This window comes from Xiphophorus couchianus, chromosome 10 (assembly GCF_001444195.1).
Source record: "Xiphophorus couchianus chromosome 10, X_couchianus-1.0, whole genome shotgun sequence".
Taxonomy (NCBI): Eukaryota; Metazoa; Chordata; class Actinopteri; order Cyprinodontiformes; family Poeciliidae; genus Xiphophorus; species Xiphophorus couchianus.
Genome location: NC_040237.1, coordinates 2,760,338 through 2,779,740, shown reverse-complemented (window position 1 = coordinate 2,779,740; position 19,403 = coordinate 2,760,338).

Below are 19,403 nucleotides of genomic sequence, written 5' to 3'. Positions count from 1 at the left end.
TAATTGTATACTTTTAACTTTAATTGAACATGCTAACTGAGAGCTGTGGTATTGCCTGGTCAATGTGGTGACTTTTATTTATTTTTATTTATGTTTTTTTTTTTTTCTTTATTAGTGTTAGGTCTAAATACCTATTAAACAAAACACAGGAAAGACAAGAGAGTTAAATTCTTTTTGTACTCGCGAGGAGAGCAGACAGAGAGATGCTTTCAGTTACAAATCTCCAACCGCTCTGAAAACACATCTCCCGCTCCCTCTATTTTATTGCTTTTTTAGGGGACCCTCTTACACTGAGCGCTTTAACTCTCAAAGGGAGGGGAAAACAATTTATCACATTGTTGCAGCGCTAATGACATTTACTATTAGACACATGTTATCTACACTCTAAATCTTTCTGCTCCAGTCGAGTACCAGACACGGCGTCGAGTACCACAGGAGAGCAGACAGAGTTGTCTCCGCTATCTCCACGAAGGCTTCACTGCTCTCTTTCTCAAAGAGGTCACAGGAAGGAATCATAATTATTCAACACACAGAGACATTACTTAGAATAGAGGAAAAAGAGAAAAAGCATATAATTAAACATTATCTAAATGTTACTACAAAGCTACATGATACAACGAATATTTGATAATTACTAAAAATACAATTTATCCAACAATTAGATATCTACTTCTGTGTTATTTCTGAGGCTTTTCCTCCTTTTGATAGTGTTAACACAACTGTATGCCCTAAAACAATGCAAACAAAATCTGCTGTTATAGAGGCATTCACACCCGGTGTTGATCAATTAGGTAAACTCAGCTAATCACCAACACGACTATTATTATAATAAAAACTTTTTAGACCATGATGATTGTAAGCTGAAAAAAGTGTCATGTAAACATGCAAACATGACGAAAAGCAGAAACAGAAGAACTATGTAAGGGGAGAAATTGTCTTTTTTTTATTGCATGATAAAGGATATAACAGTAATGTAACAGTGTTATGTGGCTTCACGTAAAGGACCACGACATTAATTCAGCAAACTTCCATCTCCTTCCAGCTCATAAGGAAGGGCATGGAGTTCATGGCTGTTGAGGAGCAGTAAAGCATGGAAATAACCTCTCAGATATTCTTGTCGGAGCAGCAAGTGAGACGGAGGGGGAGGGATTTGCCAGTTAGTTAAGCTTTATGGATGCACCAAGTCGGCTTTCTGGTGAAAGAAGGAGCAGAAAGGAAGAGGAAGTAAGAATAAAGGCAAAGGAGGGGAAGCGAGTCAGGATTTATTTTCAGCCTTGGAGTGCTGCAATTTAAAGTAAGTATATTATTATATCATGAGGGCTGCAGACAGTTACCAGAACAGTCGTGGCTTTACGTGTTAAGCTGCAGTGCAACATTTCAGCAGTGGTTAAGCCGGCTGTCTGAGCCAAAGGCTGACATTTAAATTTGACAATATATTGCTTTGGCATTACTGAGCTAATTACTAGTAATGCTGCGGGCCTGGACAAGTGGAATCAATGACTAATGATTGCTCTGACAAGAAGAAACCCAAGTCTGAAAATTAATGCAGCACTTGATTTTTTTCCAGTTTTCCAGTTGCAACTCAATAATACTAAAAAATAAATAAACACTTTGTTGACTCTATGTTGGAATTTGGTCCATTATTTTTCTGTTTGGACCTCACTTGCTTTCTGGGAGCAGTTTATGGTCGTATGGGCTTTTCAGATCCACCCTGAAGAAAAATTCCCCTGGATTGCATGAAGCTTTGAATTTATGCTGAGGCAGACTGAGGAGAGTGGTTGTAAAAAACCGTGATGCTGGTGAAACATCAGCAAAACTAGGGGAAGTAAAGGTACATCTCAGTTTGCCTCCGCATGTTTCTACAAAACAACACATTTCACTTTGGTTACTTTCCTTTGGGGATAATATCTGAGTCAAAACAACATATATAGACTGGACCAAAATTGAAAATGCACCTCATTATGACTGAATATTTAATGATTAACGTTTGCCTTTTAACATTATTTCTGATTTAGGCGTGGTCTCATAAAATTGTTTGACTGGAATTAGGCCAGTCACGATAACAAATTTTGCTGGACGATAAATTGTCCCAGAACTTCTTGCAATAAACGATAATGTTGCTTTGAGACCATTTTCACGTTATTAGTAATAATGGCAAGAACACATTCTCAGAGATCAATAAACTTTAAATCCTATAGAACATTTAAACACTGGAACTGGAAGACATTTGAGATATCCAAAATAAATAAATAAATAATCAGAAACAACTAATAAAATGAATTATGAAGTCTGTGTAAACAAAATTATCTTTCACAAAAGGGATGGTTGAGACCAAAAGCAGCAGACTGAAGATTGTTATCATTCAATTTTTGGTAAAAAGAGAAAGAAAACAGAAAAACGATAAATCACGCAAAGTTTCTTTTAATTTATCATGCGATTTCTTGTTTATTATGACAGGCCCAACTGGAATGACATTTCGAGGAGCTAAAATTTAAATTTTTTGACTATACCACATTAAAGAATAACAAAAGTTAACTAAAGGGCTTTAAAATTTAGCAAACTAAACAAGCGCAGAACAAAAGAGTTCGTGAAATAAAATATCTAAGATACACACACGGCCTCATACTCTACTCAAGTCAAATCATACAATTTAAGGTTTATAAACCTAAGAACACTGTAACAGCTGTCATATTCATGGCAGCATCATGCTGTTGGATGGCTTTTTTTCTGCCATTAGTCTTGGTGGCAGGCGAAATAATGGAGGGGATTTTATTCTTACTTCCTCTTTCAAATTCTTCAATTCCACATCAAATCAACATCTAGATGTCTGAGACGAGGAAAAGCGGACAATGATCAGAAACACAGATCAAATCTGGGTTTGCAGCAAATAAACTTTAAACTTGTGGAATAAACTCAACTTCACGCCTAATAAAAAAAAAAAACAGAAGCCATTCAAAAGAGCTGGAGAACAACAAATCCCACTCTTATACATGAATGATTCAAATGAATCATTAAAAGCCCATAAATAATTTGAGACTAATGCAGATGAGTTTATTTGCATTTCTGACCGGAACTGTCCAGATTTAGTAAGGTTTTGAAAACATAAACATCGATATTTTACATTTTTTATTATCAATGTCAATGCCAGTACCTTAATATAAAGAAATACAATGAAAAAAGGATAAGTACGTAATGAATAAGTAAGTTCTGTATACACCCTGTGCATGCAAAATGACAATAAAGTCAGTCTAAGTCTAAGAACACTATTCCAGTTGATGCACTGCTACAACTCAACCTCATGGGACATTTTGTATTTAAGCAGAAATTCAGGTTTTGGATGCAAGTCAGAGCTGCAATAATATTCCTTTAGGGTGCCATGTCAGGTTTTTAGATAAAATATATATTTCTGCTACATGCTAAATCAACCTAAAAGTAACCACAGGCTGTTGTTTAAATCTCTTCTCTCTGCCAGAGTTAGTCACTCAGCTTGTGCATTCCTCTGGTTTCTGCTGACAGGAGCAACATTTTTAAAAATAATGCCAAGGACACATTAAAAACTAATAATCCCAATAATCCCTGCAGACCTGGTGCATGAGTCAGCAGTTTGGAGTGCCAACACCTTTTGGCATGTCAAACACAAATCCCAGTGTCTTCCTGGCCCATCCTCTTTGCCTTGTCCTCTCTTTTCACGAAGAGTCGCAGCTTCTGATTATCCATCAGTTTAAACATCACTTCAGGCCATTATGTCTAAGTCAATCCTGAACATAAAATAAAAAAAACATTATTCTTCTTTTGGGCCTCATAAAGATTTAACTGGGTGATATCCTCTCCTCCCAATAGTAAGTAACTCCCTTGGGAATAATATTGTTTCTTTCACATTTGATTTACATCAGAAACTATGTTACTTTTTCTAAATATAAAAGGTAATTTTACATGAACTATTTCTGAGATTAAAGCACATATTCTGTTTGATTCAAATACTCTTTCTAAAGACATTTCAACAGAATGACATATTCATACATATTATTTCATACAATCTAGAAAACTCTTACATTTTTCTTTTCTGAAAAGTTTTCCTCAAACTCAGAGAGAGTTACTTGGACTGGAAGTGTATGACTCAAGAAGAGGAGTTGTCAGGAGGGGCTGATCAACCAATCAGAGACAGTTTTGGGGTTATACTAGAGATACAGTCGTATTGAAAAAAATACTGTATTGTTTTTTTTATAAATCACATTCTGTAGACTAATGAGACACCAAACATGTCAGCAATCTATTTCTATATGCAGCTCTTCATTCAGCTGCACCACAAGTTTCAAACCCTCTTCTACTACTGATTAAAGAAATACATTTAAACTCTGCCACCATCATCAAAAATTAAGCTACAATCAATATGCACTGTTTAAAAGCTTTCTAAATATCTAAATTTACAAAATAAACAAACTTTGATTTTAAAAGGTATCCAGACCAAACTTCAGTCATCAAACTTGTAAAAACAATTATACTTTTATTTTGAGACACTCCCTGCTTAAATAAGATATTATTTTTAATACCAAAAAGCCTGGTGAGGATATTTTGAAAAGAAAGGAAAAAAACTTCACATAAATTAAAAACGTTACAGTGATGTGGGTGAACACAATTTTTGACGCCTTTCTTTTTCTGTCAGACAGTTACACTTTGCTTTAAAAAGCTCGTTTCACACAGGAAGGTAATTGATGGTGCACTTCCTCCAGCCGATGTTTCCTGTGTTTAGTTCTGCGTAAATAACTGGCCTGTATACATGCGATGACAGACTAGCAATTCGTAAAACAATGTTTACACAAACCGCTAATATGGTTTCTGAGATTCAACAGTAGAAGTTCACTTTAGTCTCGCCCCCTTTTTTGGATTAGTCATTAGCTTTAGCCTCCGGGAACTACTAACCTAGATTTATTCTAGCTTAAGACATCAAAATTGTTATCTAATAAGATTTTAATTGCTTATTATCTTTTAACAGAGGCTTACTGAAATAGTCCAGAGCTATCCCTTTAAGAGTTAAATAAATGTTAAATAAATCATCAACATTTTACTGTGTGTGAGGTAAGGCTAATATTACGAATTTACTGTCTGTGTTCATATATTTTAGTATAAAAATGCTGCCTAGATAGACAAACAATTTTTAAAGGGATGAAACCTAAAATGAGCACAAACGGTGTTTAGAGTTTAATCTTGATACTGTACATTTCTCTGTAATCAGATCCTCACTTCTAATTTGATGGTGTGAGTTACAGGATGAGGCTGCCCACACATTTAGCTACTCTAATTAGGTCCAAATCATTTTCATATAACCCTGTTGTAGCCTGGCAATTTAATCCCTTCTTGTTGATCAGTTTTAGTATGTTCATTTTGTTATAATCAGGTATGTCTGGCTTGTGCTTGCTCCATCTTTCACTGAGTTGGTTTATTTCAACTTAACACTTGGCAACACAAATAACACTGAATCTTTGGTTCATGTAATTTATGGCAAAAACAAGCCAAATTCCAGGAGGGTCGGAGTCAGCGGTTCTCTATAAATAAGTCACATCCTGCGCGCTAACTGTTCTCCCTGGTGATGTTTTTAATTCATCACAGGTATCAAGCAACTCCATCTAATTTGCTTTTATCCTGATCCAAACAGTTTAGTGAGCCATTTTGGTGTAATCACGTGGATGATACCAGTGTGATGCCGATAGACATAAGAGGTTTCTTCTGTTTGCTTTTTAGTCACAATTAAAAGATTCAGACTAAACCAATTTTAATAGGAGAGAAAGACAACCTGAGCAAATACAAAATGCAGATAATTACTATCTATTATTAGTAATTATAATGCTTTTAATTATAATTATTCAAATAACTTCCTTGGTAAATCATGAATTATCTGCCATTAAACACACTTTTTTTCTGCACACACCCAGACCTGACTAGTAGACTACTCTCCAATTTGCATAAAGTTAACTGCTAACATAAAGTTAACAGTTAACTTTATATTTCCTCTGTTTTTTTCTCTCCATAGAAGCTACATCTGGTCTGTTGCTTTTTGTGTACCTGCTCTGTCTTCTCTTACGGAGCCTAGTTCTGGTTCTGCTAGAAGTTGCTTCCTGTTAAAGGAGATTTTTCCTCTCCACTGTCGCTACATGCTTGCTAGGTTTGAGTAATTGCTGTTATGTGGTTGGCTGTTGGAACTGCGTGCTCAATTGGGAATTGGTGCTCTATAAATAAACTTAATTTAATTTAACTGAAATCCCTCTTCTGATCAAAAAGAAACATTTTCTGAAAAACATCTTGGTCATCCCCAAGACTTCTGGGAAATTATTCTGTCGACTGAAACTTGAATAAAGTGTGCCACTCCTTAATTTCTGGAATAAAACTAACACTGCATGTCAGAAACTTGTTTTGAAGTTTTTTAATCAGAGTATGGACTTAAATCCGATTTAAATTATGTGACAGAACTTTAAATAGACCCTTCACGTTTGAAAAAAACAAAAATTTGGCTGAATTAAAACAATATGAAAAGAAATTCTCTCATCAGTGATGGAAATAATTTCCAGCCAGTTCTTGCAAATGCTTGACAGCAGTTGTGAATTATGTTTAGAGGGCAAACACTTTTTTACACAAAATCAGTTTGGTTTGGATGATTTTTCTTTTAAAAAAGGGGGAAACCATAATTTAAAAATATGCATTTTGAATTTACCCAGATTATCTTTGATGTAAAACCATTTTTTGGCTGACCAAAAAAGTATAATCAGAAAAAGAGTTGTAAAAACATATTTTAATCCACATACGGGGAACAAAAATACTTGCAGATGTCTTAAAACATTCTTCCTTTGTTTTACCATTTCAGTTGAAGAAACCATTAGTTTAATTTAAACTGTTAAATAATTTGCTCTAAAATGTAAGCAATTAGGTTGAAATAGACGTTCTTATGTTAACCTCAGGCATCAGAATGCCACATATTGTTTTTCTGGAGTGTCTCTTGTTCCTCAGTTATTTTTCTCTATTTTCTGACAACTTGAAAGCTTCATTTGTACATTTCTTTTTATAATACCTCATCTATAAATATCTTCTCAGCTAACCAGTTTTAAAAAGCGCACAGAGCTTAAAATAGAGCATCTTTCACACTGTCATTAACGCTTTGACACTTTCCCCGTTTTTCTTGCATGACAACACAAAGACACACAATTCAAAATCCTTCAGAGCGCCGCGTCAGTAAAAACACGAGCCTGTTTCAGACGTGAACAAACACTCTCTGCTTACATCAGTAGAGGAACGAGCTTCTCGTATCGGGATTTGCCAGGTTGGTGTTTGACCTAGATTTGGCTGGGATCTGTAGATGTTCATCACATCAAAGAGTTTAAATGAGGCTTGCTCATTTGAATAGAAAACCAGCTTTACAATGAAACAGTTTTCACATAGCAGGCTCATAAACTTCAAGGAAGGCTGAATGGCTTGAGGCTCTTTTGAAATAATTTTTGTCCTCATGAGACATGTGAAATATGCAGTTTGTCTTCTGTTTTCTTTGTGATCTTTAAAAGCATGTTGCACTTGGCAGCCTGCACAGCTTCGAAGACCATAGCAGGACATGAAGTTTTCTTTTTATGGACATTTGCAGCTTTCTCGCTCTATGCTGACTGGCAAAATATTAAATGGACTGAGTCCAGTTACATTTTTGGTTCACATTGTGACTGCTCTCAGCCTCAGTTGGCATGCAAGAGCTCTGCACGGTTTCCAGCACCTAAGATGATGTGAGGACCGACCTGGCTGGGCGGATTTTGTACAGACCAAAGCACATTCTTGGAAACACTGAAAAATCCCCTCAGGGTTATACTCTGCTTTGTTGACATTCACTATGGATGTTACAATGAAAAACTCGTCTTTTACTGGAATAATAGTAAATTGAATAATTTCGAAAAATCCAGTCTTTAATCTGAGTTCATGGATTTAGTTGGACAAATAACGTTTGTTAAGAAATAATTATCTTTTGGTTACGTATTTTCTTCTTATAAGCACAACTCACACATATCAACAATGAGCATTGTTATGTCTGCAAATTTATGCAGTAAAAGGTATGTTTGACCAATTATTAAGAAAGATTATTTTTGTCTCTTTGCTAATTTGGTCATACATTAGGGCATTGTTCACTGCAAACTGCAATGTTCCAATTCCAGTTTTATGTGAAATGTGATTTTTTTTATTTTTTTGCCGTGATGTTCCCACTTCCTAACATATGCGATCTCCTGTGTGAACGGCAGACGACCTGAAAGTGTCCCGCATCCCCAGAAGAGGGCGCAATAACTCAATAGAGAGCATGCTCATTGTTTTGCCAATCGCCATTTTTTTAAAAAGTAGCGGTCAGCGTTTGCAGAAGTAAACATGGATGCTAACAGTGGAGCAAAGCTTGCGACTTTAAAGTTGTCGTCCGACCGTAGCCAGCACATTAACAACTTAATCCTCATTGTAGTCCGCCATGGTTGTGGTTTTTAATCCCGCTTGGGTGTATCAGGATGCAGAATAGTGACGTTTGTCGAGTATCAGTGACGTTCAGGACCTGGCCGTTGAATCGGATATCCAAGTGGTCTGGGTCGCATTCGGGAAAAAATTCGGCCTGTGTTCTTCAGACTGTCATGAAAAGATCAGATAAAGATCGCGTTACGGCAAATAAAAATAAAAAAATCGGAATTGGGTCACTTCAGGCTACAGTGTGAACGTAGCGACAAACTAGTTATTATTTTTAAAATCTGGTGCATTTTAACAAGTTCCCACAACACAAGCCAACAGCATCACAGATCATCCACTACACATCATCCACTGGACAGGAGGTGCTTCCCCACATATTAATCATTTGTCTAATGCCACATCCCCTGGGTGTTTTGGTGGAAAGCTTAATGCTTTCCTCCTCAGGTCAAAGCACTTGGTAAAGTTTAACAAAAGCAACTCATTTATGTTTCTGATGGGAGGACAGAAAAGGCCTTTTGGAGTTAGCTTTAGTTCAATCCAGCATTCAGTCTCTTCTAATCAGCACTATTTATCATTTTCCTTAAACTCCGCCCTCCATTTATCCTCAGATGTCCATCTCTTCCTCCTTCATCACTCCGCACCTCTACCCCACTCATCTCTTGTTCTCCTCACTTCTCCTCTATTTGACCGATTGTCTTTTCTCTGGCCTAAGTAGCCTCTGGAGGGATCTGCATTTGGCTCAGGAAATTGATGTCCTGAGACAGAACGTCTGTTTTGAGTCTCCGAAGCCTCCCGATGTTTACACCAAATGATCAGTTAGTCCCAATCCAGCAAAATACCAAAAATGCCCTTCAAAAATGTATTTGAACTATGTGGTGAGGCTTTCCTTCAGCATCTAGATGGCAAATTGTGAGATTTGGTGTTTTGCCACTTTATGGTGCAGCTCAGTGAGCTTAGCAGAATGTTTTTCTTTGTTATTTAAACCTTGTTTCTTTTGCTCCATCTATGGTGGCAAACATAAACTCGAATCCTCATGCAGCCAGCCTTTTGAAAGTACTTGATGTTTTAAACTTTCTGGTAATTGCTCTGGCAACAGATATGAGCAACATTAGGCAAGTTCCTGTTGCCGTTTCCCATCTCATGGGGATTGGCACACATCTTCCTTACTTGAAAAGCATGTTCCCCTGTCTTTCCCACTTTGTGGTAAAGATAGACAGACCTCTTCATGAATCAAGAAGACTTGAATTTCTATTTAAAATATTCTGATGAACTAAGAACAGTGAAGTTTATCTTTTAGAAATGGTTGGGTTTTTTAGCTTTAAATTAAAATATTATTGATAAGATGAATTTATTGCCAATAATTAAATAAATATCTGTTTCCTGTCTTACGCTGTCATATCTGTAACAATGAAGAGAAAATATGTTGCTTGTTGCTCTTCTAGTGATTCAAAATCTGAGCAAACTATTGCGCTTTGCTCATATTTCAAATGGAGATTTATTGTTTATTTCCTTTAGCGGACAAATGATAGCAGATTAAAAGGCTATTATAAATAAGTCAGCAGCCAACACGGGAAATTGCATAAATGGTTTTGATTGGCCGATGCTGGAGCAGACCGAAGGGGACATCTGTTTGGATGGAAGGGGGTCCAGTCCCTCTCTGCCAGAGCAAATGAAAGACGAGCCTGCAGATTTAACTGGTTTCCAAGTTTACTTCAGCCTCTGTCCCCTTGCCGACTCAATGCTGCTTCCTCTGGGGCCACCAGAGGCGTCGTGTTTCATTTTTAATTTGATAAGCAGAAGCAGTCCAATGCAGCCAATGTCCATTTATTACTGCAATCACATGGACATTAAATTAGAAAACCTGCTCTCTGTTGTCAGTGTGTTCATCCTTCAAGGCTTTGCAGGGGTGCAGCACATTCACCTGGTGAATAAATTATTTTCTCTGTTATTTATTTAGAAAACATGGGCAATGTAATCATATTAATAAGCAAGGAAAATGGTAATATAACCCGAGCTTTCCCCCAGAAAACTTTATAACCCCGGTGCTCGGGGCGCTAGGGCAGTCATCCAGCCAGACGCCATGTTTTTGAGTTAAAAAAATGTTTAAAGTTGACAGGAAATTTTAAATGATCACTTGATAGTTATGCATTGTTGGAAGACTGGAGCATTGATACTTAAACACCAATTATAAAGTCTTAAAAAAAACATACCTTAAAAAACATAATAAAATAAATAAACAATGCTAAGCCTGGTGGGGACAAGTAAAGCCTGGTGGCCCGCCAGGCTTATAATACACGGTGGGAAACCTTGGTAACCTAATTAAATTAATTAATCAATATAGCAAACATTCACTCATTGTGGAGGATTCTAAAGGCTGGAATTGCTTTCTTGTTTGTCTTTTATGAGTTACATATTAATGAAATAATCCAATAAGCATTTCAAGTCACAATGAGATTTGTGTTTTCAAGCCAAAATCTTGGTTTAACTTAAACACTAAATGTTTCACTAATGCATGTAGGGCAGCTGATGCATTATTTTGGTGTTTTGTCTGATACAATTAGCTCATTTGCCCCCATGTGGAGTTTGGCACCTGGGACTCAGTTAGATGTTTGCAAATGTAATTTACTCTCCTTCATACTCTTTCGAAGCAGGAGAGAAATGACAAAACGATTTCATTTTCAAGATGTGACAACAATTTTTCTACCTATTGTATTTTTGTTATAAGTATTTTAGTACTGATGCTTCTGACAAAGTTGCTTTTGAAGGGTTAATGCTTGATTATATTTAGTAGTTATAGTTTATGTTAGGGGGGAAAGGATACAGTTGATAGTTGCTGAAGACTAATAATGTTACATTAGAAAAATCAAACTCAAGAATCAATGTCCACCCAAAAAGAAAGTAATCATAAGAAAAACTAAAAAACCTTAAAAGGGGAAGATTTATTTTTTTAGTTAGAAAGAAAGAAGTCAAGAGAACTGTTGTCTGAGAACAGAAGGCAAATAAATAAATAAAATTAAGCAATTCCACAAAAGAGGTTTTAGGGGGGGGGACTACATTGTTATTACTTTTTTTAGCTTTAGATTACAATATTATTGATAAGATTAATTTTAAATGAATTTATTTCAAAAATAATTAGCTAAATTCTACTCCAGTTCTGACCAGCATTCTTATTCTGCTGAGCAACTATTAACAAATTACAGCTTGCATTGCATTAGTGGGTGGTGTAGTGATGGTGCAAGTTTCACATTTTTCCAAATAATCAGTAATGTGATAGTCAAAAGGCTCTCCGTCTTTTGGCTCCGTGTGACACAAAGAAAAAAATTAAACTCAGGTAGTTGTGATGGATAAACACGCAGGAGCTGTGCTGTCCAAAGCTAGTCTGTAGGAGACTATGTTAGACGTTGACTTGCTTCAACACTCCTTAATCAAATAATGAATTCATTAGCATGAATCTGTAGAGCTATCCAGTTTTTCAACAGAACTCATTCACTTTGCAGAAGAGAAAACTGCTTCTGTTCACTGCCACGGAAAGCAACAAGCTGCCAGATGGTCCAATAACGGACACCTCATCTTCCATATATGAAAGTGTTTTTCCAGTTTTATGGGTGTGACTCAAAAGGCTTTTTATATGATTTAAAGGTGTGTTATAAAAATGGAAACACTACAATTTATTTTTGTTTTGTGTTTTCAGGTTTTTGAGGGTTTGTTGGCTCTAACATACAATATATTGGCTTTAATATTGTTTTTTAAAGCCAGCTTAATAGGAAAAGTCCCTATATCAATAATGGCTACATTAAAATATCCTAGAGATTTATGCATTTTAAGAATCACCCCATGTGGAAGTTCTTCCTGTGTGTATATTGTGTTTTTGCAGCATAAAGAGAAAGTAGAAGAAATTTATTGCTTTGAAACTAGAGCGAAACAGTCCTTCATCTAAGCACTCAATAAAAGATGATGCTGCAAAAATGGAAACCAGCAAGAGCTCTTGGCATAGCATCAGAGCAAAACATTTTCATGATTCAACACTAACTGAAGCAATTGTTACAAACTAACTAAATTATAGATTTTGACACTTGAAGTATCCCACAGAAGAAATCCAAATCCTACTGTGTATGCATTTTTCAACAAATACCATAGCTTCTACACATAATGTGTGCGTGCTAGTGAGTATAGAATTGAGAAATTAATATAATTACTTTTCTTAGTTTTAATGTTTCTAATGGAGCCATTGATATAAAATGTACACCAGATGTTGGCAACAATTCAAGTAATCTGCACAATCTAAGTAAATAAGTTTCAAAAACTTAGTTATAAGAACAAATTATAAGTGCTAAATACACTTTCAAGAGATTTTAAAACATTTCCTGTGTGGGAAAACTACTATTCATTGCTCAGGTGTGATTTTGACTCATTCTTTCACACAAACTGTCTTTAAATCTTCAAGAGTTTTGCATGCACTCTGATTTTCAGTTCTTTCTGTTGTTTTTCAGATGTTCAGTGACTGGATTGACTGTAATTTCCTTCTCTGAAATCAAATAAGAATACCCTTGGCTGTTTGTTTGGCATTATTGTGTTGAACATCTTCAGTTATTACTATCAGTTTGAATTATTTGGAGTCTGCCAGTCTCAAAAGCTGGTATGACAACCCACATCATTATTTCCCCAGATACAAACTTCACTTTTTTCGTGATGTTTTGAAAGCATTCTTCATGCAAACATGGTGCGTGCAACAACATCCAAAAACTGAAGTCTTCAGCTCCTCTGACCAGATTGTGTCCCTCCATTATTTCCCAGTTTTTCTTTGGTAAATATTTAACAAGATGAAACAGGTTTTTTCTTTAGCAGTAGAGTCTTGTGCAGATAATTCACATATAGTCCAGTGCAGTTGAGTGCATTAGTTAATGCTTTTATTTGAAAAGCTACATCAGCTATTTGCAGTTCTTTCTCTGTGTGAGTGTGAGTGTCCCTTGGAGCTTGAACAACTCTTTTTCTCTTAACTCCTCTGTCAGAAATCCAATGAGGGACACCTCATACAGGATGGTTGAGGGAGAAATTGTGTTCTTTCCATTACCACAATATGGCTCAAGTGGCAACAGTAAACTTTTTAGCAGAGCTTTTGTTGCTTTGTGTTACCATATGAGCATATATATACTTTCTAAATGCTGGCAGCTTTTAGCTGTTTTCCTAATTTTGTTGTTTTGCACATAATTTTCATGTGTTCAGTACTTATCTTCTGATTCATTCCTTGTTTTTACCCATAACTTTATTTGTCAACTAATTTTCTTTTATTTGTTTGTAGATTGCTTTGGTTGTTACAAACATCTGGTATGAATTTTCAGTCAATGTTGCTATTAGAAATAGCTAAACTGAGAAATGTGTTCAAAACCTATATCAAAGTACTTTTCTCCAAGATAGGTTTATGTTAAAGAAATAGTTACATTAAACTTTAAAAAGCTATTTATTACAACAGATTATTGTGTTTGCAGCATTATAGCATATATTAGATAATACTACATCAACAATGAGACTAAGAAGTAAACCTCACTAGCTTTTTTTAAATAGAATAATTATGCCTTAATTTCCATAATTACCGGCTTCACTACAACAAAACATTGTTTTGTTGATGGAAAAAGCACAGGGGTTGTCAAGTTTCTCAAAGGTGGGTTCAGAAAACTCTCATAAAAATAACTGGGACATGGTGCACTGTCCAATTCGGATACACCCACAAGAAAAGCAGATAAACTGCTGTTTCTTTCACTATAATAAGTGCGCATTTTTCATAATAGTAATACCTGCACATCTCTATACAGCTGCAAAAACATATTTATTCTGAATGCATCTTTTTAACGCAACAAACACCGTGAGGTTCATTCAAGAGAAATGCGTTCAAGGATGAGGAAGAAAAGAGGCAGCTCACATGAAGCCAGATAATTAGTGAGACACTTGCAGAGGCAGGCAGGAGGAGCTGTCCTTAGTGCTGAATCAGCCACCCATGCTGGGCTCCCCATGCTCTCTGTGGACTGCGCAGTCACCTACACATGCTTGTAATGTTTAACCTATATGTTCTCCATTTTCCGTGTTTAGTTCTAACACAAGCAAGGGAGCCTTAATAAAAGTGTTTTTCTGTTTGCTTTAAGCAGCCATTAATATGTGAAGAGCCACGGAATTGTATTGACCCTTAATCATTCGAGGCGCCATGATGGACGTCGGAAGTGAGGGACTGGAGTATTGAACAGAGCAACTGAAGTTGTTTTTGCCATTATTCATGGCTTCTACTTGCTCGAGTCAAGCTAATTTGTCTGTGAACGTTACACGCCTGGTTGTGGCTCACAGACGGCGGGAAATTGGAAATAGCTAGTTTAAAACCAGACCAGTACCTCCTCCCTCTCGATGTGTTGACCAAATTACCGACTTTGCCTGAATTCACACCACATAAATTATATCACTAAGTCATAAACAGCGTTTCTCCTTATACCGGAGCAACATTAAAAACGTACAAAAGAGGAGATGCTAACCTTCTTTTCTCGTACATGCTAGGCTACATGACGGTGGGGCACTGTCTCCATGGTTACCAATGGTTAAACGCTACCCTCTCCATAATGCGATATTTCATATTTGAATATTTGTTCGCTGCAAACCCGCGATTACACCGAGGACTGACAGTTATTATTATTGACGGCTATCCGTCGCTGCCGTATCTTTCCTGATTAAAAGTTACAAAATAAAATGAGACGTTTGGTTTTCATCCTTGTCTTTCTCTGCAGCTGACCGCGCAGCACTCTGTGACCGTTTTTCCTAGGAAATCAACTTAATAAAAGCGATATTAGGCCACCACATGTGCGTTTCTTGGCAGGCTTTACAGAAGCGCATAGATTGTTCTGACGTCCGTCATGGCGGAGCGGGCGAGTTTCGAAGAGAGTGACGTCACGTGCAAAGGGTCAATTGCAGTAAAAAAAAAAAAGAAGTCATTCTTGCTCGTTAATGAGAAAATTTTTTTTGTATTTGCACATTTTGTTATGTCAATATTGTTTTTATTTCATTTCAAGCTTGATTCAATATATCTGATATGAAAAATACAACTGTACTATAGTTGAGTCAGCACATATTAGCTCCCTTAGTGGTAGTGGTCTAATCTGCTGATGTGAGGTGATGTGAACAGAAGATGTCTATTTATATTAGGTATATTTTATAAGGTGCACTTTGTGCTGCATTTCAAATCTTGTTGAAGTACAAAAAGAGAGAAAAAGACATATTGTATTATTATATTACTATATTTGTCATGATCTGTGTCTTTCTGTGTTTATTTAGAGTTTTCTGTCCCCTTAAGTCTCTTCGTTGTCCTGTCCTCCCCTTGATTGTTCCCAGGTGTGTCTCGTTTCTATGATTACCCTCCCGTGTATTTAACTCCACCTGTGTCCTTTGTTCCTCGTCGGGTCCTCGTCAATGTTAGCTTCTGTGTCGTCAATGTTTAGTCTCTTCGTGTTCAGTGTGTGTTACTCCTGCTCGTTGTTTGGACTAAGTTATTTTCATTAAAACATCATATTCATCATACCTGGGTCCGCTGCATCTGCCTCACCACTCTCACCACCCGCACTTCCTGACAGAAGGACCCGACCAAAAGTACGGTGAGGCACGCTAATTACATCATGGACCCAGGGGGCTTGCGGAAAACCATAAAGGACTATGTCGAAGAGGTGGCAAGGCCATACTCTGCCCGTCACCGCCTGAATATAGCCACACGCTTGGTGATTATGCTGGACGAATGGATCCCGCGACTTCCGCATCTGGGGCTGGCGGAGTTGCAACAGGAGGCAGAGAGGGAGTGCCTGACGGCGGCTGCCGTGCTGAGAGGTAACCCTCTGCCTCCCAATCCGCACAGTTTCTCCGCCAGCCCAGATCCAGCTCCAGCTCCGGGACCAGCACCCCCAACCGGCGCAGCCGGCGCACCGGAGGCCGTTCCAGCCGGCGTTCCTGCCGGCGCACCGGAGACCGTTCCAGCCGGCGTTCCTGCCGGCGCACCGGAGGCCGTTCCAGCCGGCGTTCCTGCCGGCGCACCGGAGGCCGTTCCAGCCGGCGTTCCTGCCGGCGCACCGGAGGCCGTTCCAGCCGGCGTTCCTGCCGGCGCACCGGAGGCCGTTCCAGCCGGCGTTCCTGCCGGCGCACCGGAGGCCGAATCAGCCGGCGTTCCAGCCGGCGCACCCGAGGCCGAATCAGCCGGCGTTCCAGCCGGCGCACCCGAGGCCGAATCAGCCGGCGTTCCAGCCGGCGCACCCGAGGCCGAATCAGCCGGCGTTCCAGCCGGCGCACCCGAGGCCGAATCAGCCGGCGTTCCAGCCGGCGCACCCGAGGCCGAATCAGCCGGCGTTCCAGCCGGCGCACCCGAGGCCGAATCAGCCGGAACGCCGGCGCACCCGAGGCCGAATCAGCCGGCGTTCCAGCCGGCGCACCCGAGGGCGAATCAGCCGGCGTTCCAGCCGGCGTTCCTGCCGGCGCACCGGAGGCCGTTCCAGCCGGCGTTCCTGCCGAGACCCTGACCTCCAGCGTTCCACCCGAGACCCTGACCTCCAGCGTTCCACCCGAGACCCTGACCTCCAGCGTTCCACCCGAGACCCTGACCTCCAGCGTTCCACCCGAGACCGAGACCCTCAGCGTTCCTCCCGAGACCGAGACCCTCAGCGTTCCTCCCGAGACCCTCAGCGTTCCTCCCGAGACCGAGACCCTCAGCGTTCCTCCTGAGACCGAGACCCTCTGCGTTCCTCCTGAGACCCCGACTCCCGAGACCCTCTGCGTTCCTCCAGAGACCCAGACCCCCTACGATCCTCCTGAGACCCCGACCTTCTGTGTTCCCACTGAGACCCCCTGTGCTCCACCAGAGACCCTGCCTCGGGGGGCTCGTCGTCGCCGTCTGTGGGCGGCCCCCGGGACTCCCCGTTGCCACCTCCGGCGCCGCGGACGGCCGCTAGACCACCTCCAAGGTTCCCGCCTCCAGCGCCGCGGGCGACCGCCGGACCGCCTCTGTGGTTCCCGTCTCCAGCGCCACGGACGGCCGCTGGACCGCCTCCGTGGTTCCCGTGTCCAGCGCCACGGACGGCCGCTGGACCGCCTCCGTGGTTCCCGCCTCCAGCGCCGCGGACGACCGCCGGACCACCTCCGTAGTTCCCGCTGCCGCGGACGACCGCCAGACCACCTCAGTGGTTCCCGCCTCCTTTGCCTCCTCCCACCCTGTGGGTAGTTTTTTTTTTTGTTGTTTATGGACTCTTGGCCCTTCTTGTTTTTCCGCCCACGACTGTGGGTTGTTTTTTTTTGTTAGTTTGGACTCTGGCCCGCCGTCCGGCACCCCTCCACCCACCCTTGTTGGGTTTTTTGGGGTTTTTTTTTTTTTTTTTTCTTGGGCGTCTGGTAGCCGCCCTTGAGGGGGGGGTACTGTCATGATCTGTGTCTTTCTGTGTTTATTTAGAGTTTTCTGTCCCCTTAAGTCTCTTCGTTGTCCTGTCCTCCCCTTGATTGTTCCCAGGTGTGTCTCGTTTCTATGATTACCCCCAGTGTATTTAGTGTCACCTGTGTGTCTGTTCTTTGTCGGGTCCTCGTCGTTACTTGCCGCCCTTGTCGTTTGTCGTTCCGTTCCTGAGTGCCCAGTCTATTTTTCATCCCTGGTTTACCGGTTGCTACCGGCGTCGAGCCCTGGCTTTAGCTCGGCCGTGCTGCCCGGCATTGGGACTGTTTTGGACTGTGTGTTGCATTATTAAATTCATTATTCATCTTACCTGGGTCCACTGCATCTGCCTCACCACTCTCACCACCCGCACTCGCTGACAGAAGGACCCGACCAAAAGTACGGTGAGGCACGCTAATTACATCATGGACCCAGGGGGCTTGCGGAAAACCATAAAGGACTATGTCGAAGAGGTGGCAAGGCCATACTCTGCCCGTCACCGCCTGAATATAGCCACACGCTTGGTGATTATGCTGGACGAATGGATCCCGCGACTTCCGCATCTGGGGCTAGCGGAGTTGCAACAGGAGGCAGAGAGGGAGTGCCTGACGGCGGCTGCCGTGCTGAGAGGTAACCCTCTGCCTCCCAATCCGCACAGTTTCTCCGCCAGCCCAGATCCAGCTCCAGCTCCGGGACCAGCACCCCCAACCGGCGCAGCCGGCGCACCCGAGGCCGTTTCAGCCGGCGTTCCAGCCGGCGCACCCGAGGCCGAATCAGCCGGCGTTCCTGCCGGCGCACCGGAGACCGTTCCAGCCAGCGTTCCTGCCGGCGCACCGGAGACCGTTCCAGCCGGCGTTCCTGCCGGCGCACCGGAGACCGTTCCAGCCGGCGTTCCTGCCGGCGCACCGGAGACCGTTCCAGCCGGCGTTCCAGCCGGCGCACCGGAGACCGTTCCAGCCGGCGTTCCTGCCGGCGCACCGGAGGCCGTTCCAGCCGGCGTTCCTGCCGGCGCACCGGAGGCCGTTCCAGCCGGCGTTCCTGCCGGCGCACCGGAGGCCGTTCCAGCCGGCGCACCCGCCGGCGCACCGGAGGCCGTTCCAGCCGGCGCACCGGAGGCCGTTCCAGCCGGCGCACCGGAGGCCGTTCCAGCCGGCGCACCCGCCGGCGCACCGGAGGCCGTTCCAGCCGGCGTTCCACCCGAGACCCTGACCTCCGGCGTTCCACCCGAGACCCTGACCTCCAGCGTTCCACCCGAGACCCTCTGCGTTCCTCCCGAGACCCTCTGCGTTCCTCCCGAGACCCCGACTCCCGAGACCCTCAGCGTTCCTCCCGAGACCGAGACCCTCAGCGTTCCCTCCGAGACCGAGACCCTCAGCGTTCCCTCCGAGACCCTGCCTCGGGGGGCTCGTCGTCGCCGTCTGTGGGCGGCCCCCGGGACTCCCCGTTGCCACCTCCGGCGCCGCGGGCGACCGCCGGACCGCCTCTGTGGTTCCCGTCTCCA